Source organism: Rhagoletis pomonella, unplaced genomic scaffold (genome assembly GCF_013731165.1).
Source record: "Rhagoletis pomonella isolate Grant_MI unplaced genomic scaffold, Rhpom_1.0 Rhpom_scaffold_00012, whole genome shotgun sequence".
Classification (NCBI taxonomy): domain Eukaryota; kingdom Metazoa; phylum Arthropoda; class Insecta; order Diptera; family Tephritidae; genus Rhagoletis; species Rhagoletis pomonella.
In genome coordinates, this window is record NW_023458566.1 from 4,605,322 (window position 1) to 4,628,164 (window position 22,843).

Below are 22,843 nucleotides of genomic sequence, written 5' to 3' on the forward strand. Positions count from 1 at the left end.
AACAACATAAACGAATTTTCTGTAATTTGATTGCACTCAATTGAAAGTGTTCAATCGAAATGGTATTGAAAATGCTTTATTTTTAAGCGACATGTAGCAGTGCTGCCATCTGTTTGAAAATAGAAAAATTTAACTTAAATTATGGAAATTAGGTGATTCGAATAGATTGTATGTACCATGCATTTATCACAATATGGGTGTCAGATGAAAAAGGTTTAAGAAGGTTGCCACCTGTGTAAATTCAGACTATTTAATAATTTGAATGAATTATTACAATATGGGTGTCACTAGAAATGGGTTTGAAAAGTAGTCATTCCTAAACTACATGTACGAGGGTTGCCATCTGTTTAAAAACTAAATTCGGCTTACATTCAAGGAAAAAGTTAATTGAAAATTTAAGCTAAAAAAAAAAACGTGAAAATCTCCTATGCTCCTGGCGTTGAAATTTCATACACTCAGTGAAGCGGGTTACCACACCAAAGGGAGTAAGTACTCTTGCATTTCTCATTGTAGGAGATCCCTCTTAAAGTTCTAGTTCTAGCTAAGTTTTACGTCCGATGAACCAAACACATCTTCAACGTAGTTGGAATATCTTTGAGACCATTCGTCTATACGTCAATTTTTATACTCACTCTGCGATTATTGCCGAAACTATTTTGACGACCCAGAGACTCTTCAGTACTGTACTCTTTTTGAGTTTGTGATGATGATAGACTTGGAATATTTGTAGCGACCGCTACTTGCGATTTTGTGGAACTCATAATCACAGTTCATTTAATTAAATTCTGCAAATAAAAGCATGAAAAAAAAATTTAATTAATTTGTGCAACAAAAACAAAAAAATACAAAAATCTTAAATTACTTAACAAATAAAGTCAAAAGTTATAGAGTTTATATTATTACGGCATAAACACAGCAAGTAGTATATAATAATTTACCTCAGGTTGAATTACAGCATTTTTACAACCAACCGACTGTTCGATATTGTTTGTGATAGTAAAAGGAAATTCTTATTTAGTAAACCATGCAACACCGACACACCCATTGTTTTTAGCAAGAGCCAGTAGTAGAACTCTGCGGCTGTTAGCTTCGCGTAGTTGGTTTTGTTTATTTTTTATCTTACAGTTTTAGGAATTTATGGAAACAATTTTGAATTTAAAAACATTTTCTCAGTTAATTGGCAGTGCAGCGTACAGAAGAATTGGATTTCGTACACAAAAGATTTCAATGAACATTTTTAAGTTTTTTTTTTTGGATTTTGGTGATTGGATGTTGGTTTTTGGTTGTATTTTTTTACACTTATTTTTTTGTTTTACGTTTTTGTTCTTATTCACTGGAGTATCTCCAAAATCACAATTTTAAAAAATATTCGAAAAGGTAGCAAATTTCATAAATGAACACAAGTCGAAAACTATTTTTTTTTTTTTTTTTCAGGAAATGTAGACATTTTTATTTCACGAATGCTGACCAATTTATAAAAAAGTCACTAATAAAGTCTATGTAGTAAGTATTTTTTTATGTAAAATTTAAGATTTTATACAACTAGTATAACTATTTAATTATTTTTCTCTGCTGTGTTCTTGGGGAAGGGGGAAATTCTTATCACAATAGCGCATCACCACAAATTACAACACTGCGTTTACGTATACAAGTTTTTGGGGTTGTAATTTCACTTAATTAAAGCTTACGTTTTTGTTTTATATTACACATACATATAATTAGTTTTATTACTTTTTTTATTGGTGTACTTTGTTTTTACAAACATAGTTCTTCAAGCACAGCTTTGTTTTTATTGTAGCTCGAGAGCACCCACGCTTGTCGATTGGCCAAAACTACAATGTCACTTAAGTAATCTGGAATTCACAATGAGTAATAATAAATCAATAAAAAATGTTTCAATTTGTTTAGGCTGGTAGCAAAAAAAAAACACAGCCCAAAAGCAATGCAACTAGTCAGATAGGCTTCTTGTAGAGGGCCATCGATCATAGGTATTGAGCTTGTGCTCGCCTGCGAATCTACACCAAAATTGAATTAATGAAATGTTTTTGCCGTTCGGGGAAAAAATGAAAAAGGTATAGAATTAAGAAAGAAATAAGTGTGTAATAAAAATCCAATATAATAGGCAATGTAAACATACGACGCCAAAGGGTCTACATACACATAGTGATTGAGCAGCAAACCCAAACGCCACTACTACTCCAGGCAATGAACGAATTGCAAAACCCACAAATCAACAAAAATCGTTTGGTGCTTTGGTGCTGCCCCACCCATCAAAGCAGGTGGAAATTTTCACAATATTGTTTTGTTTTAATATTTTTTTTGCCTTAGCTCGTTTGGCGCGTGTGTACATATTTACATATATTGGTATTTAACACATATTGACATTGAATATTAAGGGAAATTGTGGTAGAAAAATTCCATGAAATCGCAAAGTGCTGCGCGCACACTAAGTTACATATGTACATATATACATACTAAATATGCGCCTAAATACACATATGTATGTATGTACGTACATTAGGGTGGTCCAAATAAACTAAACCACAATTTTACTGCTCTCACCCACTAGGAATGTTCTATATCGAAAAAATATACCCGTTTTTTTTAATAAAAAAATATTTAGAAGTCGCTCAAAGTTTTCCATGTATTTTTTATAGAGAAAAACCTATTTTTCGTAGAAATGGCATAGAATACTTGGAAAGCAATATTTTCCAATCGAAAAACTTTGTTTCACGCCAGAAGGCTTTGGGAAACTCTTTGACCGCCTTAAGCGACCGCTAAATAATTTTCGGTTAACAAAAAAGCAGGGGTATATTTTTTCTGCTATAAAACAATTCTAGTGGGTGAAAGCATTTAAATACGACTAGACTTCTTTCGCATAAATTTTTGAACCACCCTAGTATACATATGTATGTATGTGTATACAAAAATGTGTGCTTTTCTGTAGAGGAAAATGGAAAATGTACATATATATGTAAAAGCTCATAGCACAAAGGGAAGCTAAAAGTTTGGGTTTGTGTTGTTTTGAAGAAACACGCTGCTATAAATTTCGCATAAAAGAAATTTTTTGACATGAGGGTGTATAGCTGATGTGCGGTGGGCGAATGAAAAATACATATTTAATCACTTCCGCTAGTAATATATAGAAGCGCAAGTACGCACGTAGAAGTATGTACAGTGAAACCTCTCCTAACGGACACCTCTATTAGACGGACACCTCCCTTGGGCGGACATTTTTTCCTATACCAAGTTTTAAGTATAAATTTCGGAACAAATTACTCTCTCTCAAGCGGACACTCTCTTGGCCGGACGCGGACAGTTATTTTGCATAAAATTTACACAAAAACTCTATTGGGCGGACGCGAACCTCTTATCAACGGACATTAAGATTTCTTTTCATAACAAATCAAACAAAAACCTCCGTTGAGCGGACGCGAACTCCTCATAGGCGGACTACTAAATGGAAAAAGGGGACTTCCCGCACAAAATGTGATTGTTATGCACACATTTAGTTTGGTTTGCGCAGTGGTTTAGGTTCGTTATTTGAATTGTCAGAAACCCTTGGAGAAGCCAATTCCAATTCTGGTGAATTTATAACAATAGATAGTAATAAATACATGGACCGAAAATTTAGATTTCGGGTTGGATTTTGTTACTGATAAAAACATGAAAACTATTGATGAAAAAGGTACTGACACTGAAAAAAATTAAAAATAAAACTTACGTCAATCGACAATTTCCCAATTTTTTATGTAATGAATCTATGATTTTATGTAGTTTATGGACTAAAATGTAATATTTATTTTTGTTTTGTTATTACTTAATATGTACTTACGCACATAAATGAAATGTGCACTTTTGAAAAAATACATGCACATTTTTGTTTGAACGATGTAATATCAATATCTTTTATTCAAATAAGAAATAGTGACTATTCAGTTAATTAAAACATTAAAAAGTTCTAAAATAGGCTTCCCTCCATTAAGCGGACACCTCTCTTGGGCGGACAAAAAGTGACTGACGGTGAGTGTCCGCCCAAGGGAGGTTTCACTGTATATTAGGGACAGCCTTATTTAAATGGCATATATTTTAATTTGTAAGATATTGTGCATTTTATTTCGAATACACAATTCTTGCCATTTCTTTACACATGCTATCTTTGTTTTTATTCGTCGCCCGAATTGTTGTGACAGAAAATTAGAAAACCGTTCAAAACATGGCTCAAAAATCAAGTTTTACTATCGATTAGCCCAGATCAATATCTAATAGATAATAAGATTAGGGTGAGGCTGCCTATAATAATGTGATACCATTTAAGGATTGGGAGAACGGTGAGCGGTAGAAAATTTAAGCATGCCCACAGTAAAGTCGAGAGAGCAACTAAGATCTCATTATCTGGTGTGGAAAAGCCTAGTAACAGATGATGAATTGATTTTATTGCATAGTCTTCCATGCAGATGCTTCAAACCGGTTTGAGATGACGTCGAGCCTTCCGCATAGATGCCAAAAGGACAATGTCTAGTTAAGTCGCTTACCAACATCGAGACACATGCACCTTATTTAGCCCTAAGAGCTCCTTATACCGCCTGCGATCTATGGACTGAAGGATCTAGCCCCCAAGTTTTCGCCGAACTATCGTTAAGCTTTCCAACAGCAGACGATATGTGACAAATGGAGCTCCGACTTCATTTATCAGGTGACTACTCTTCAAGAGCGTCCTGCCTTGGCCTTCATCGACCTTGTAGTTTCCTACAACATCGCTATGGCCTGAAACGTATATTAGCTTGATAGCAAAGATTTTTGATGCGATCGAAAGGAAAATTTTTCTAGCGCTCCATCAAAGATCCAAGGATCCTAATTGGTGTCGAAGTCTCAGTGCCGAAAAAAATGCTTATTTTTGTTTTAATTTATTCGACATACAAAAAGCTAGTTATGCTAATTTAACTAAATCTCACAACGAACAATATCTAAAACTTAGAGGAATATGAGACTTTCGCGAGAAACCGATATTGGTAACCCTTGACCTCGAGTAACGTTTCTATCGTCGCATGAAAAGATATGGCCATTTGGTATATCAAATAGGACCACAAAAGGAAAGTTCTTGGCGATATTTTCCAAAGTTATGCCTTTTTTGAGTTTTTGGCATACACCTAACCAACCAATTTTTAATAGTTAAAAAGTTCGGAATGTTTCATCCCTTCGTAAGTGATTTGCACCTTTGCTAAACAAATCATTTAATATTAATAATTTATTTGTACACACACACTTACATTTGAGTACCAAGCTGCCTTCCCACCACATCGGCGCGTGCGTTAAGCAACAAACGTCAAAACGTGCCAAATGATGGGGAAATACCCACAAACACCTGAATGCGCCGCCAATTGAAGAAATCTGTATCTTTTACTCACAGCTCATGGCTCGCGAAAAGTTTTCGCACACAGGTGACTTGTAAATATGTACATATGTATGTAACTACTAGTTATAGACGGGTAAACAATGCACAACGATTTACAAAAAATATTAAACAAATACAAATAGTTACATATATACAATGTAAGTACATATATATACACATGTACATATGTATGTATGTTTTTAGATATGTACTTCAATACATATGAGTTAATTTCTACCTACATACATAAACAACAACGACATACCTATAAAAAAATCAAACCAATGATTTGCAACAACAGCTGCAAGGTAGCGCATTCAGGCAGGGGGAACACAGCGATTATTAGTGGTTTTATGCAGACCACATGCAAATACATACACACACGTATTTATATAGTACACACATCCATACAAACCCACTTGTATGTACTAGTATTTTGCTTATACATAGTTCGATAGCCAAAGGCGGCAAAAAAAGGTGAAGTTCGAGAAATTTGGGGCAAAATTGTTGTACACGAGAGTGGCGACAAAAATCGCGGTGACCACGAAAGAAAACAGCAACAGCGACATAAAATACCATTACCAAAGAGTAAAGGTACCTTTTCCGATTTTTGTTAGAGAGCGAAAAAGAGAGTGTTCACATAGAACATACAAAATACATACTTACATATGGATGTATGTAGTACTTTGTGATTTTTACGAATAAATATTAAGAAGCAAGAAAATTGAAAAGAATGATACAAAAGTAGAATATTGTGGATGGTATATATGTATGTACGTAGAATTCTACATATGCACATACATATGTATGTATTTATGTATGTACAAATAATATAAACAGGAAATTTCTTATAGCAGAGAACTTCCTGTGATGTACGGTAAATTATTTGTAAGCAAAAAAGAGGATGCTGCCTAGCTTATACGCAATCGAATTAGAGGCGCAAGGAAGCTTAAAAACAGTATCTAAATTTCGATATGGGCAAATGCAAGCGTTTTACTTAAAAAATTTGTATGGCATAAGGGCAGGTTTAACCCTTTGAAGACCGAATGAAGTTGGGTGGGGCTTAAACTTTTTTGACGGCGTATTAGTGTTCGCTTATCCTTAAACATGAACTGGTATACAATTTGAACGCATCTGATTTTTGGTTTTGACTGCTATGAAATGTTGCATAGTTATCGTAACCGGTAAAACTTACCGGAGGTCTGTGTTCACGAAAACATTTACATATATAATTTATGATTTGATAAAACTGGTTTAAGTATTTTTTGTATATATATTTGTTTATTTTTTGTTTTTGTTGAAGGATATGGAAATGGATGGTGGAAGTTATCGTGGACCTTCTAAAAGAGTTGAATTTAGTGACATGATTTTTGTAGTAACTATTGAAATAGAGGATTTACAGGCAGTGTCAGCCTGATTTTTTAATTCTTTAACCCTTGCAGGCTTTTCCTTAAATGTTTAATTTTTAATTATACTTTAACATTTTTTTAATAGAAATAAATTGTTTTTGTTTTTAAAAATTATTTATATCTATTAGTTCTTCTAAAAATTAAAAAAAATTTCTTAAAAAGGTATAATTGCATATATTCTTCGCCAAAAAGTATTGTTTTATTAAACTGAAAAATTTTACTATTTTTACTAAATATAGAAACTCTAAAACAAATATAGAATGCATTTAACATATTAATTTTCTAGTTACTGTACACATATTTTTTAAATGTTTAAAGTTGAAAGATATACTTTATTATGTGTTTTTTTTTTTTTTTTTGCAGAACTACCTTTAGCAAATGCTGCACACTCGTAGTCACCACGAAGATGCCTTCACAATAAGTATTCTAAAGTATCAACCAAAGCAAGCCTTTAGAAAAAATTATTCCAACAACAAGATTTTTAAATCAAAATGTTAATGTTGCCTATAAGCAACATCGGTCCTCAAGGGGTTAAAGCAGTACTTATGACAAAAAATAGTAGCAATGTGAGTTTAAATGTGAATTAAAAATATTGCCTACTTACATATGTATGTAGGTTGCGGGCTTTACGTGTCAGACATTACTCCTTTTGTTTTTCTTTAAGAAAATTGATTTTTTTTTAAAGCGACATTGGCGTATTTTATTTAAGGATATGCAGTCATGAAAAAAATAATAGAGACACGATATTTTGACCAGTTCTGGCTATTTTTCTTTTGGTTGTTTAATGTTTATTATTTTTTTACAAAAATAAAGCTCTTTATCTAACAAAACCCATATAAGTCCAAGGTTTGTAGAAAAATTCAAAAAAAATTTACAACAAGCTATTTCTTAGGAATTTTAAGAAAATATATAAGTATGCAGTTTATAGCCCATTAATAAAGTGCAAGTTTCGAGTGGCTAAGAATTCGCGTTGATTTTTGATAGTTTTTTTGCGGATGGTGTAATTATTTTCTTCCATACAAAAAAAAACAAACCGGACATGCTTTGTATGGAAGAAAATGCGTGACACCGTCAGGAAAAAAATTTATTAAAAATCAGCGCGATTTCTTAGCCACTTGAAACGTGCACTTTCTTAAGCTAGAATTTAATATGCTATAAAACTGCATGCTTATATTTTTTTTTAAAAATTCCTAATAAAAAGTTTGTTGTAAAATTTTGTTGATTTTTTTTGCAAAGTTTGAAGTTTGGACTTATACGGCATTTGTTAGATAATGAGCTGTATTTTTATTAAAAAAATATATTAAACATTAAACAAACAAAAGAAAAATTGGCAAAACTGGTCAAAATGTCGTGTCCCTATTATTTGCTTAGACTTTGTTTCAAGAACTAAGAGAGACAATTCACATTTCTCATATATGTATGTACATAAGTGTGAAAAGACACGTGAAATTAATATACATATATTGATACAAAAATGTGAGAACTTCAGTTAAATTTTTGTCGTGTTTGCTTGACTATTTCCCGGATTTGTCCATATATGTTAATATGTATAAAGAAAATATGTATGTACGTTCGTATGTAAACCCAAACACCACCAGCTTTCATGCCTTGACATTTCTATACATGTGGTTGGGTATGTGTGTGTGCGCGAATATCCTTGGCTTGAACATGAAGCTAACCATTAAGGAGACGAAATATATAAAATAAATAAATTTATAAAAAATATAAAGTAAGACCATTTTTTCTTAAAAATCCCCCATAAACACTACTTTAGATACTTTGAAATATTTCTGGAAGTCAATAAGTTATTCAGAAGCACTGTCACGGAAATGTACATATGTACATACAAATGTATGCACATACAAACAATTGTACGCATTGACACAGCTGGTGGTTGATATTTGCTGGTGGTCGTCGGTCTGGCCTGCCTCATGTGAAAATCACTTACGCCAAAAGTCTCTAATCGTTCACAATGGGGCACTCCGTCATATCCACATAACATGTGTGTATGTGTGCGTGCCTTTATCGCTCACACTTTTGATTACATATATTCACAGCGCGGAAAATTCTCTACAACGTCATTACCATCTCATGAGGGCAAATGACGAGCATATTGCCTGGTGAGTGGAGAGTACAGCTGAGCACCCTCCTGATTTGGCAGAGTATGCGAATGTTAACGAAAGCACAAAAGTGCACATGAGTGGATTGTATTTTTGGGTGGGGTTGCCAACAATTTTTTTAATATTTTGTTCACTTAAAAAGTTCAAAACAATAGCGGTGTAAAGATACAAGTCTCATACTAAGTAGCTTAATTTTTTGAAAAACACAAATATTTAAAAAATTGTCAGTGAAATGTAAAAACATACTAAAAATTGCTGCTTCCTCTATTGAGGCATACAATTCCGTAAATTTCATCACTTCTACAAAAATATTTTGTCTGCATTTAGGGTCATTCCGGAACTAGAAAACGTTCAAGATACCTCCAAAAATCGAGTTTTTCGTCATAAAATACTTTAATAGTTGACACTGTGCTTTACCAGTAAGTATTTTCGAATAACACTCCGTAAACCCAAGATTAGGATTCCAGATTTCTCAAACGAGGGAAACTGTGCGTTTCCCAACGATTTCAGATTGTGGATATCTCAGTAGGGGGGTCTACTTATTGAGCACCAGCGTGTCATACTTTCGAGAAGGCAAGATTTTTTCTGATCGATAAGCTCGAATAGGGCATTTGGATCGATGCTAGGGCTATCGATTACCTCCAAATGAGTGCGGCAAACTGCATAGCTGATGAGACGAGGGACACCCGCGAGTTGTTTCTTTTGTACACGTGAGCTCGGTGATTGCTACACATGTAACGGCGAAGTATTCCTTGACCACAAAAAAAGGCCAAGGCTTCAAGGAAAAGGCATATGACTCCCCAGATCAAAATCTGAGGTTATAGGCAGGCTCTTGTAAGCACTCACTCCTACTCAAAAGTTATCTAGTAATAAAAGTAGCTCTCAATTTCGCCACGCATAGAATCAATCTTGAATTATTTAACTGTCGTGTTCAGGCTAACGAACTGGTGAATTGGCGAAATGTGAATTTGAAGTTCCCTCAACAGAACCAGAGCCAATTAGCTAAGCAGGTTTTGCAGGGACGGCACGATAGCTCCTATCTGCAAGCATTTAAAACATAGGAACCGTTAACACAACCTCTACGGATTCAAAACAATTAAGTATTTCTTGGAAAAAGTTGATCAATAGGGCTCAGGAACGGCTACGCATTATCGAGAATCCAATAAATTATGCTGTCTGTAGAGGAAAAGCCGTTCAAAGCACTTTTTCTGTTTTTGTACGGCTCTCGCTATAGTAAGAACAGTTTTTACCTCCACTCTTTGTTTAAGTGTTTGGCTAAGCTCCTCCTCCAATTTGTGATGTGTGTCTCCACTTTGTCACAAAAAGTGTGGAATCTGAAGTTTTATGCTGCGAACGGAAAATGGTTTTCTGAGCGACCTCTATTAGAAACCACTTTATTAGATTTTGAACGGACCGAGGATTGAATCTGTGTCGTGCAAAATGGAAGTACGCATCTCTAGTCGCGTAGGCGAACTTTCAGTTTAGATACATGCAAGGTCAAAACTCTGCACTGGTCATTCCAAGTTTTTCCTACATAAGCCAGTCCGGTCTGGCTACTGTGGGGGGCGTTAGGTCCTTATCCTTCGTAAAAGTCCAATCTGGAGGCATGGATATTACGTTAAAATTACTCAACATTATTTTACAATATTTGTACACAACGAAACTGGTCCACTTTTCAATTTATGCGTATCCTAAGAGCGTGGTACCCCATACCAAGAGGAAGATGGGGGCAGCTTGTAGAAGTCGGGGGCGCGGAGGTGAAGAAGTAAGTACTTTTTTTAATATAAATTATGATTTGAAATGGAGGTACAAACAGGTCAGCGCAGACTGTCTTTTTTGTCATTTTTTTTTAGCTTTTAATAAAAATCGGTGGAATTTCTTACAGATTTCATTGAAAAGATAATCTCACAAAAAATAAAGCTTCTTAAACTTCGTGGAAAAATTAGAAAAATTCAACAAAGCTTTACAACAACAACAAACTTTTTACTAAGAATTTTTCTAAAGACTTAACAAAAAATTTGGTGTTGTTGTATAATTTTGTTGATTTCCTTACAAAGTTTGAAAATTGGACTTATATGGTTTTTTCTAGATAATGAGCTGTATATTTATTAAAAAAAAAATAGTAAACATTAAGCAAACAAACGAAAAATAACCAAAACTGGTCAAAATGTCGTGTCCCTATTATTTTTCACATGATTGTACGTCTTCTAACCTTTGTTCTGTTTTATCAGGCGCCTTTCGCTCTGTGTGAAGGACAAGGTATGTCAACGTATAGCCGAGTTATTACCCGTAAGCAGGAATGATAGACCATAAGGTCATTCTTGATTAGCGTTGTCAAATGTCCTGTATTTGTCCGACCATCGACCCATATTTTAAATGAAAACTATTAACAATAAATAAATAAAGATAAGTTGCCAACAGCATCATTTTGAATTTTGCTGCTATTATTTTGACCGCAACTGTATCTTTTAATTTGTTTTCATGGATTTGTCAATTAGAATTTACGTAAAATTAAATTCTTAGAAACGCTCGTTTCCGCCTGTACGAATCAAAAGTTTCAAAAATCGTGATTTTTATGCTTTAACAAATTTAGTCTAAAATGTTTCCTTTTTAAGATATCTACCAAGAAAAGGAAATCGTATAATTCAATACCTCCGACTAATGGCAGCGTCTTAAAATTATTTGTTTTTTACTTATTTTTTGTGAATTTTAATCGACTCTAGCGTTTCGACTGTTTTGAGTAAACAGCTTATGTTACTCAGCAATTAAGTGTGCGTATCATAGACGAAACACGAGCTCCGAGTCGACCCGAGCAGCTCACTCCTTATAAAAGAAACCTTAGCTTGAAGTTTCGAAATTTTTGAAATTCGCAATATTTAGGTTACGAAATGAACGTGTTGCCTGCTAGATATATTTTATTATTATTATAGATTTTTGACCTGTAAGGTAGCGAAGTACATATCTCAAAAGGATTAAGCCCTGCAAGCCATCTCGTGGCAGACATTTGAATAGTTTTCTTTTCCACTTAGACGGACATAGTTAAAATTTTACTAACAGCCGATTTCACCACCAATATAAATGGAAAATGATTTTTTATTTAGTCATTTTCCATATAAAATTAAAATCATTTCTCACTTAAATTGTTTTAGTGAAATTGGCTGTAAGAAATCAAAATTCTATTGAAATTTAAATATTTAGGCAGGTGCTGCAATTTCCGAGTTAATATCAATCAAATGCACTCTGAATTCAAATTGGCAGGGGTTGAAATTCACTGGGAAGTGAATTGCAGAGCCTCCCTGATTATGTGTTTTTTAACTTCACTATCCTAAGAAGAAAATTAATATCCCTATAATGACTGTAGGAAGCGAGTTTGGAAAATCTACCAAAGACCGTAAACTTGTTCTCCAGGGGGTTGAACAAACATTCTCTCTCGTACATACTAAGCTACATTTATTCGGTATTTTCTTTAAGGTGTAACTTCTAGTTATGGTAACACTGCCACACAACTTGTTTTCCGATTTCAATAGCCCATCATCTTCTCCCAATGCACGTTTAGCTGAGCCCAGCTGACAGTTGCATTGCTTACTACATTGGTATTTAGGTATATGAATATATAGTATATATGTATATATGAATGCGCGTTTGTAGGTATGTTTGCGAGAGTGGATTGTGGATATGTGGTGTATGGGTGGGTGGTGAAATGTTTTGAGTTGAGATGAGAGCGCGCACATTTCGCTCAGTTAGCTAATTTTCTTGACATTCTCGCACGCGTGCTCATTCACAAGCACAAGCTTAAAAAAATATGTACATATGTATGTAGGTACTGCGCCCGAAAACTTTTCACTTTGCTTGTTGTTGCAGCGCAGTTCCTGTGCTAATGCATTGTTGTTTTAATATTGTTGTTGGTGCTGCTGCTGCTGCTGCTGCGGCGACTCGTGCAAAGGAGCATGCACAGTTGTTGGCCTGTCATTTAGTTATGTTGTTGCGCTGCGCTTTTGTCGTTTTCCATTTTACGATTGCACGAAGAATGTAATGCATTTCCGGATGCGAATTTCAAAAAGAATGAAAGAAAAAAAGTTGTGCGCACAAATTTTGGGCTGATTTTATTTCACTACCAGAGGCATTTTTTGTGCTTTCGTTTTTTGAAAAGCTGAAAAATTTTCGCTTTTAGTAAAAAATTAATCACTTATTTAGGTACTGTATGCATTACCCTGTACTGTAATATTTTGTTCACAAGTTTTTAATGGTTTAACTGGAAAACACTTTTTAATTTTAAGTTTTTCAAACACTTAAGCAGCATAGCTACTTTTTTTACTTTTTCGATCGCCTTTTTTTAAGTGCCCTTCCTTCCGTAAGGGTGCTCCTCCATTCGACTAGTCGCCAACTGTTCGACGATCTGTCGCTCCGTTCATCCAACAACACCACTACGCTGAACCAACTAAATACAACGACGACGACGGCTATGACGACTAGCACAACAACAATTTTTGTAGTAGCGAGCTATTTGGCTTGCCTGGTACTTGCCTGCAATCGACGACGACGACAACGACGACGACGATGAAAACACGACCGACAGCAACAAAGCACGACAACGAAGTTGTGAAAAATGTATGCGTGTGTGTGTGTATGTGTATGTATGTACATATAAGAAAAAATTTTCATTCGATATAAAGCACAAAATATTTTCACGTTTTTAATTCATAAATTTTCACAAAGTTTATATTGGCGATATCAGCCAAAAGTTGGCGTTTTCAGCAAATCGTGCACTAATTTTCCATCGATTTTTCACTTACATTCCTCACACCCTTTTCCTCGCACAAATTTCAAGCACTTTATGGTAATTTTCTTTTTCGTTTTGAGCTTTTTTTCGATTCGATTTTAAATTACTTTGTGCACAGCTTCCGAGCTTCCGAGGTGGTCGGTTAGCGTTAAATTGTGCAAATTTCTTTTTAGAAAAACCATACAATATCTTGCACAATTTTCCTTCATTCCCTTTGCTGCTGCTGCTGATGCTGCTGTAATTTTTCAAGCATTTTTACATTTGTATGATTTTTGTTTTTTTGTTTTTGCTTTTCTACAACACTATCTATTGCATTGGCTGAGCCTTTGACTCCTGCTGCTTTAGCTGATTTGCTTCCGTACACGACGACCACGACGTATCCACTGCTATGGCTGACATTATGGGGAACGTACGAATTGATACTGGGCCAAGCAATTCTGGGTTGATTTATTTCAACACTCACTTTATGTTATTCTTGCTTACCTTCCGTGTGCTCTTCATTTCATTTCGTTCGTTATTCATCCTTGCATTCGTCCAAGTGTGGCGGTGCGTGAGTGATTTTGTACATATTTCCCCCGATTGTTGGCGAGAGCGCAAATACTACCACTGTCATTGCCACTCTACCTTATGCTTTCGACCGAAATCGTTAAATTAATAAGTTGAAATAAAGTAAACTTTTGCCGAAACGAGAGATTTCCGACAACGGCACTTTGATGATGGGAAAATAGGCAAAAGTTAGCGCCAGCGCATATCGAAATGTGTGTGAGAGCGCGTCTCGAAAAAGGAGAAGTGAGCCCATGGAGAAGCGGATTGTACAGGGTGGGCCAAATAAGACCTACCAATTTCATGCAGCAGGTAGTATATAGCAATTAGTTTGAACCATGACAAATTATAGATGAAGTCCTTAAATAGTGGTACTTTTCCACAGTTTGAAAAAATTTGCAATTTTTTGTTTTTATTCAATATCACACCCAGACGAAGCAACTGAGAGGGTCTTAAGTATAAACTTTGCTTCCTGGCGCAAAGAGAGAAACCGGCTTCAAATTAAAATTTTTAAAATAAAATTCAAATTAAAAGTAATTTTAAAATGAAATGTATAGAATTCTTTGACTAATTAAACAATGAAGATGGAAATGATCTCATTATTGCTATTCAAAAATGCCATAAATATAAAATAATTTATTGTCTTCTGAGTATAATTATGTGTATACTCATGTTAAAATGAATAACACTTTTATTTTTTTATGAACTATATTTTATTTATATTCTAAAATATTGTTAAAAACAAGTACTCTGGCGTTTTAAAGTATTATCTATTACTTACATTCATAATTTTGCTTTGAACAAAAATGTACTGTACTGATAACGTACTGATTTTGTGCATAAAAAATCTGGCAACCCTAAAAGAACATAACAATAATATTAAAAAATTAAGAAGTTATACGTGTTCAACATTGTTAGGTCTTATTTGGCCCACCCTGTACTATAATCATCAGGAGGCTCATCGCGTGAAACAGGTTAAAACTGGGCAACTGGGCAATGGGGTGATTTTTCTGCTATATACATACGTATGTATGTAGACCTTTATTGTTGTTTTTATGAATATAAGTACATACATATGTTCATGTGCACAATGCATACATTCTTAAAACCCTGCACAACATACATACATACAAATATGTGTGTACGAACAAATAAGTTTGAGCCCCGCATAATTTCGCACGAAGCCAAGAGTTTTTGGTTTTTATTACTCTACTTACTCATAGGAGCTTCAGTCATGAAGAACTCTGAATTAGTCGCAATAGACTCTAATTGTATTTAAAAGTCTATTAAAATAGGTCTATCCAAAAGTATTTCATTTTTACATGCTTGAAACAGTGATAAAGTGCACAAGGCAAGTGCCTCATTGCCATGTCAAATCATTTTAAAATATACACTTTATAAGCATAAACCAAAGCAAGGCCATCGGGGAAACCACGCTTGAACTTATTGAAAATTTAAATAACGCGAATTTGGGTATGTAGAGTGCATACCTACGGTGACCATATTAACTAACGTAAAATAAAGGAAATTTTTTTTCAAAATGATTTGGGAATACGTACATACAACTTGTATGATAAAAGTACTTTACCCATATCGTAATTTAAATCAGCGAAATTAGCGAAAAATGAAGTCAAATCCTTTTTAAGGACTTCGTTACCCTTTGCTACCAAAATGCGTTTACCATAATTCATACTGCACGACGAAAGCCAGCACACAGTGGTTCAAAATTGGAATATAATGTTCATAATTCACCGGAGTCTTCATTTTAAACCAATTTTTACTAAAAACCAAAAAAATAGTTATTTTTGTTAACATTTTTTATAACATTTCAAGGTTTTTTTTGTGTAATTTTTTCGTTTTGGGAAAACCATACAACTGTTTTCAACTAGTTTTTGTTATACATACATAGAATACATATTCTTCAAAATTGCTACTTTTTTGCATTTTGCACTAAAAAATTTAATATAATCAAATAAAAATTCACACATCAGGCTCAACTGGTCTCTAGCAAATATGTAATTCATAAAAAATAAAAATAAAAATTAATCAAATTAAGGGAAAAATGAAGTCTCCAGTGAATTACGAACACTAGATGCCAGTTTTGAACCACTGTGCAGCAGGGGGTTTATTATTTTCTTTCAATGGAACTGGAAACTCAGCGCGCAACACGATCCTCCTTTATAGGTTGTACAAAGATTACTGATTATATATAAACCCTTAGGTGGGGGCGAAACAAACTGGCGAAGGTTTTAATTATATTTTGTAAGGGACATTTTTATTTTTCATATTCTGTGTTTAAAAATTTACCTATGTATGTAGAGCTGATTTAGAGGACAGTTTAAGAAATAAAGGACAAAAGGCGTCCTTTATTTTGAAAAAAATATATAAAGGACAGCGGGTTAAAATAAAGGACTGTCCTTTAAAATAAAGGACGGATGGTCACCGTATGCATACCCGAAGATCGTAAGTTGCCTAATCCGCACTAAAGGAAATTCTGATGTTTGTAGAATTATTCCCAGGAAATAATTTTTAAAACATTGCTTAAAAGGCCATATGGACGATAATGTGTCAGAGACCGAAGCCCTATATGTATATATAAACCAAATGATTTGCAGTGTTCATATCTGGAAACTCTACCATTGACTAGATTCGACACTGCATGAAATTCTAGGTAAAACATTAGCTAAGTTAATCGAACCCCACATCGCCTTTTGGCAGCTCGAAGAGAAGCTGCCTCCATGACGTCATGTCTGAATTTTGGGACGTTTAACTAAGTAAAATTTAAAAGAGTTAAGTAGATTTTAGACAAGGTAACTTACTCTGGTGCGTATTATTTAATTTGCAGAGCAAGACAATTAAAAGACAGCAAGTAAAATAGTTTGTAGGATTTTGTTAAGTCTGGCACGCAAGTCTTACAAACAAAGCTCCCTTGCCAACTTTCATGGCGAGAAGGTCTTTTGATCACGCTGCTTCAACAGTCGTAATGGCCGACTGAGCAAAACACTGGCTAGCGGACTTTTTGAAGTGAAACTTCTTTAGCGGCGGTTGGTTGGTTGGGAGTAAATTGGCAAATTCAACGGAAATGGTGCAACGGAATTGGTGCAACGGAAAAGAGGGGGGCTGAAACAAGTGCTTCTTGTGTGTATGGTATTAATTTAACAAAAATTTGCTAACAAAAGATTAAAGAATAACACTTAGAAATAGACCAATACAAGAACATAGATAAAGAAAAGGATATAGGCAAAGGTAAAAATAAAAACAAAAGCAAAGATGCGTAAAGATAAAGGCAAAAATGAAGACCAAGGTAAATTTAAACATTTTACTTATACAAGGGCAAAGGTGAAGAGGAATATGTAGATGAAGAAAATGATAAACATAAAAGAAAAAACAAAGATGAATATAAAGAAAACGATGAGGATGAGGATACCGATTGAGGTAAAGATGAAGATAGAGGAAGAAAGATTAAAATAAAGGTAATTATAGAGAAAAGGAGATTTTTGGGATTCTCGCGACTTATCGATATAATAATCGATATTTTTATCGGTTTTGTTATAGATATTTTTATCGATGTTGTCATCGAAATTTTTATCAATATTGTTAACGATTTCGCTTTCGATATTTTCGGAACTTATAGTTATAATAATCGATATTTTTACCGATTTTGTTATCGAATTTGTTATCGATATTGTTACTGATTATCTATCGATTTTGTTATCGATTATTTATAAATTTTGTTATCGATATTTTTATCGATTTTCTAATCGAGTTTGCGAACAATATTATCGATTTTGCTATCGAACGATTTATCGAATTTTTCATCGACTTTGTTATCGATATTTTATCTATTTTGTTATCGTTTTTTATGGGGTTTGTTATCGATTATTTATCGATTAATTAGCGATTTTGTTATCGATTTTTTTATAGACATTTTTACCGATTTTCTAATCGATTTTGCTACCAATGTTATTATCGATTTTGCTATCGAAATTTTTATCGAATTTGTAATCGATTTTGTTATCGATATTTTTATCGGTTTTGTTATCGATATTTTGCTGGATGTTACTATCGTTTTTGTTATCGATAGAGTATAAAGATAAAAATGAGGGTAAAGGAAAACAGAATAACATAAATGTAATTAGAACGAACAGGGCTATCTGAAGGGATGTAGATAGAAAAAAGACAAAAAATATAACCTTAAGCAAAAGCAGATGTATGTACATATGTATGCATGTTCGTACATACATATGTATATATGTATGTAGGTACGTGTGTACGTAAAATTCACTTCTTCAGTGTGGCCCAGGCGCACTTACTTTTTTAATACTATCGATTTTTTATGTGTCGCCCCATTTCATTTTTTGGGGACTTTACTTTACTTGGACCACCCTACATACACCGAAGCTATGACTTCCTTTAAAAATATTGCAAACAAGACTCGGAACAACCTTATCATAAAGCAGCAAAGCGCGTTTAATTTTTCCAGATTCTCTCTAATTTTTTCGACCCCCTTATCTTATTAGGAATTCAGTGTTCATTTCTGTGCCAACACCAAAAAGCTCATCACAAATTAAGGAAGCTGACCCAAATAAAATTTGTAGTAGGTTCAGTAACCCAATAAGATCACGTTTACAATATTTATGTTCAAAGAATTAAGGCATATCATGTAATAAATATTCTTATACATATGTATACATATATGTGCATATGTATGCATGTACATGAATCTACTTTACATATGTATTGAAATAAAGTATTCACTCAATGCACCTGGAGAGTAATAGTGAAAGCAGCATTCAAAGGACACTAAGGCAATCGCATTAGCATTCATACACTCCGAGTGAATGTCCCAGATTTTAGACAATTTATGTACATACATACATACATCGAATGGGAAATGCACTCGAGTACAAAATAGTGGCAGAGTAAGCGAAATATGCAGTACGAGAAGTTTATTGGCAAATTCAGATGCGAAATTGTGCGCATAAAGCGCAGTAACACAAAAGTCATTTAAAGGCACACGAGCAATTGCACACACACACACACACACACGCTCAAACACACATAGAAAGGGAATTTGTCCCTCGGTGAGCGGCTAGCGGATGAAAAAGTTGAAGAACAGCAGGAGAAAAATCAGGAGCAACAGCAGCAATGATATAACTTCAACCAGTTCTTCATTCTTTTGTGGATTGTATTGGTATTAGTTTCCTGCTTCCCAACAAGCTCAATGTCTATTTACTAAGGGCCAAATTCACAGTGCGTAGTTAACTCAGAATCGGCAGTTAACTACAGATTTTTGTACTGATATTTAAAATTTGGCCCTAAGTCTGTTCCAACTAACTGATTGAAAGCATCGTATTATAGACACGAACGATAACTGAATATTCGGTCGTCCCTTGCCTAGTAGAAGGGGTTGCGCAGAGAGCGCTCCTTTGGTGGTACATACATATGTATGTAAGTGGGAAGTGTAGATGTTGCGAAAATGCGTTATTAAGTGCGTAGCAAAAATTTTATGCAAACCGCTGCCGCTGCTGCTGCTGCTGCAACCTACCCGCAATCCGCTTGGCTTTAAACGCAGCTGCTGACAGGCGTCTCCACTTTTGACATGTTGAATATACACTTGCGCTGATTTATCACATTTACTTTGCTCTTATACAAAGCATATTTACTGAGCTCATCATGCTGGTACTTTTGCCACATGCATTCATAAGTACATATCTATGTATGTACATATGTATGTGCTTTCCTTCAGATGCAGATACGACGACTCTATTGGCGCGCCTACAGCTTTCTTTCAAAATAGTCCAGAGCCTTAATTTTCAACGGATTTGATTAATTATTATTTTTTTTATGAAAGCTAATGAAATTTAAAAAGACATTTATTGAGCCCAAATTTCGGATCTTTATTAGTTTAAATTAAATTTTTTAGCGCGAAAAGAAGATAAGGAAGGAATTTTGAGCAAAAAAACGATTCTCCTATTTCTGTTGAACACAATTGCAGGGATCTCTCAAAACGAAAAAAATAAATCACAAGAAAAATTTTAAATTTTTAGAAAAAATGTAGGTATGCAGCTTTACAGCTCACTTAACTTTAGTATCATAAAGGTCAAGTTTCAAGTGGCTAAGAATTCGCGTTGAGCGAGAAAATAAATATTAAAGCGAGAAAATAAATATTAAAAATCACTTGCACTAAAATTTTATGGGCTATAAAACTGCATACCTAATTTTTTTAAAATTTCGAACAAAAAATTAAATTTTTTTTTTAATAAATGTAAACTTTAGCCATTTTTCCATCAGATCTGCACGATTCTATCTATTTTCAAAAATGAAGTGCCAGATTAAAAAGCTTGACCTGTAGACAATAGAGGTTTATTTTATTTTTTTAAAGAGTTGCCACCTGTTAAAAAATTAAATTCAATTTTTTTAATATTTTAAATGAAGTATTAAGAGATGGGTATCAACAGAAATGTGTATGAAAAGGGTTTATAAGTTAATTACATGTAGAGAGTTGCCACCTGTTTACAAAATCAAGTTCCATTGGAAGTAGAGGAATTAGGTTATTGAAATAGACAGGTATGACCATATGAGAGTCAGACGAAAGAGGTTTAAGAAGGTTTTAGCTTGAAAATTCTACAAAGATGGTTGCCACCTGTTTGTTAAATCAAATTTAGTTAAAGTAAAATAATAATTGTGCCAAACCAAAGGTTTACGACATCTTATTTGTTATTTTATTACGAATACATACATTGTCAATAGTGATTTGTTCTGATTACATTCCTTCCAAATTACTGGACTCTTTCATTAACTAAGGAATGTTTTTATTCTTCACTTACTCGTATTTCTTGCTAAATATGTCCAATTGTTTCTTTTGTCTGATACCCATGTTGATATACATATTTCCGTTACCTTATTCACTTAACAAAATGAATTTAATTTTTTAAACATGTGGCAACCCCTCTACGTGCCGTTTAAAAGTAAAGCATTTTCAAAGCCATTTCAATTGATACCCATATTGTAATATTTAGTACATTTAACTTATTAAATAATTTTAATGAAATTAGTAACAGGTGGCAACCCGGTTCAAAAAAACAAAACTTTATTGCACATCTACAGGCCAAGCCATGTCATTTGACACCTCACTTTTAAAAATTGAACGAACTATATTTACATACCTACATATGTAAATGCCACAAGAACCCAAATTTTCAACTTAAATCTGCATTTACAGTGAAAGTATGAAAGTTATTCAAAATTTTGCTAAATTTTACTAAGAAACAAATTTTCATTTCAATCCGTCCATAATTCTATTTTTGCCCACATTTCATATGGAAGGGAAGCACTGTGCGACATTAGAGAAAGGAATTCGCTTAGTGGAAACCTGCGAAATTATATATTTACTTATCAAGCTGCCGTCGTAAAGATATCAGGGAGCGTGGCAGCTATTTTTGAGCTTAACTCCCTAATTTGTAATTAGAAAAAGAGATTAGCCATACAAAATTCGTGTCTTCTTAATCTGTAATTATAAAATAATCTCAGATTTAACAGTTAACTTTTCGGTGTCCAACCTAGTTTTATCGATTATTTTTGCGAAGAAGAAGAGAAATGCCAAATTTAATAAAATATTAAATTAAAATATATTTAAATTGCTTAATATAGCAGACAAATGTGATCATGGTGGTACAGAGATCGCTTTGAGATGTGGGAATAACAAACACAACAAATTTGACGGCCTGTGAGATTTGCCTGTGTAAACGGGGTGATTAAAAAATGAGTTTTGATTGAGATAATATTTATATGTAAACATACTTTTAGGCTGGAATGTTTGTTTGTTTGTTCTTTCGGGTAAAAACCGCCTTTATAAAAAGTTTGAAAATTTGGTGAATATTTGTCGAATTTTTATAATTTTTGTTCAAAGTTTGAAAAGCGGATTTATATGATGTTTATTGTATAACTACCTAGGCTTTTATAGAAAATATTAAACTAAAGAAATATAACCAAAATTCTTAAAAGTACGACGAGCCTATTATTCCTGCCGCCAGTGTATATATGTAAATAATCCGTATCTGCGTTTGTGAGGAGCATCTTCGTAACTATCAGTGGAGTTAGAGTCCATCTTAGGGATTCGTTATTTATAGAAAAAATTGGGGCCTAGAATAATAACTTCTAATTTGAGCTATTGAGTTTATTTGGCCGTTATAGGCGAGTTAAGTGAGGTCTTTTAAACTTTCCAATGCTATGTATACCCGAACTTTTGTCATAAAAAGTCTTACATTCAGATTTTGGTGCTAAAAATATATGTAGAAAAAATTTAAACTCTTTTTCGAAGATATCAAATAGTATTATCTCTAATTGTAGAATATGCATTGACTTCATAATAATACCGGTTATATTTCGTTAGAATAAACTTGAGTTATTTTTGGGCTCTTTTGAGATTCTTTGCCATAAAATTTTCGAGATTTTGCCTCTTTTTTTGTGTTGTTCAGAATTCCTTGTGTTTAAATCATCCAGACTTTAACATATTTTTATGGTGTTGTTTGGAATAATTCGGAACGTAATTGGTTTCTGCTGAATTTTTGGGCACTTATTAAGATTACTTCGA

At 33.8% G+C, this 22,843-nt stretch overlaps 1 protein-coding gene and 1 long non-coding RNA gene across 4 annotated transcripts in view; both read right to left on the reverse strand.

Moving 5' to 3' along the window:
* LOC118747713 (protein encore) overlaps nt 1-22,843 on the reverse strand; it is a 58,332-nt gene that overhangs the window by 30,333 nt on the left and 5,156 nt on the right. The window lies entirely within an intron of this gene.
* On the reverse strand, nt 638-14,180 carry LOC118747714. The gene is made up of 3 exons (XR_004993975.1): nt 13,718-14,180; nt 939-1,853; nt 638-785 (listed from the first exon to the last, which is right to left on the reverse strand). It is a non-coding gene; the product is annotated as an uncharacterized LOC118747714 (long non-coding RNA).